At 32.7% G+C, this 1,047-nt stretch overlaps 1 long non-coding RNA gene across 1 annotated transcript; it reads right to left on the reverse strand.

Moving 5' to 3' along the window:
• On the reverse strand, positions 466-781 carry LOC110268174. Its single transcript, XR_002356275.1, has 2 exons — positions 694-781; positions 466-513 (listed from the first exon to the last, which is right to left on the reverse strand). It is a non-coding gene; the product is annotated as an uncharacterized LOC110268174 (long non-coding RNA).

Consider the following 1,047-nt stretch of genomic DNA (forward strand, 5'->3'; position numbering starts at 1 on the left):
AATAGGGAAGGGAACAGATTGGGGGTGGGGGTGAGGGTGGGTACGCTACACGTTCTTTCTTTCTTTTTTGGATTGGGGGTTTTATGCTACGTTTCTTTTTTCTTTTTTTTTTAATTTTTTTTGTTCAAAACGACGTCGTTTTAAGATTTTGATGAACAAAAAATGCTTGAGGGACTATTATGAGTCCCGGAGTATAAGTTCAGGGACTATTATAAGTCCCGGAGTACAAGTTCGGAGACGAATTTGAGTAATTATTAACTTCAGGGATTATTTTGAGACTTGAGTGCAAGTTCAGGGACTACTTTGAGACTTAACTCAGCCTTACCAGTAAACCATGACACAGTATGAGGTATAATCTTATCCCTTATTGTTGACATGAACAAGTGTGATATGAGAATTCATCAATCCTGGATTCAGAAAACAACATCGAAAAATATCATAGGGAATGGAGGGAAACAAGTAAGCTCACCCAATGTCATAGTCTTGCTCCATCTGATTCTGAAGTTCCTCGGCCTGTTAAAGAGAATATTAATTAGCTCTGGCAAATAATCTGGTCATATATAACCGCTAAACAACAGGTTTTCAAATTTACAGATTTTTTACTTCTGCTTAGGTTCCCCTTAAAGATTCAAACTAAAGACTTTCATAAAAAATTACTGTAAAAAGTAAATAAAATAAAATAAAAAGATTTACCATATCTTCATCAATATCTTCATCATCTTCAGGAACTTGTGGTGGATTGAAGAAATTGAAGAAACTCTCACAATTTTCAACAAACCAACAACCCAACAATTACAACACAGCAACAAACATTACAACAACATTTAAACAAAAATTTTAGAAATTAAAGAGAAGAATAAAAAGGAGCGCAAAAAAAAGGTGCATTTACAAATATTATACTAAAAAAGAAGTAAGAGGAAACATGAATAAGAGACTGTGTTTGAATATAGCATCCAATCCTTTACAGAAAGAAGTTTTTCCTTCAATTTTTATAAAATTTTTAAAAATTAGTTTGTAATCAACAGTTAACTAGTTTAAAGTACAACG

This window comes from Arachis ipaensis, chromosome B10 (assembly GCF_000816755.2).
Source record: "Arachis ipaensis cultivar K30076 chromosome B10, Araip1.1, whole genome shotgun sequence".
NCBI lineage: Eukaryota > Viridiplantae > Streptophyta > Magnoliopsida > Fabales > Fabaceae > Arachis > Arachis ipaensis.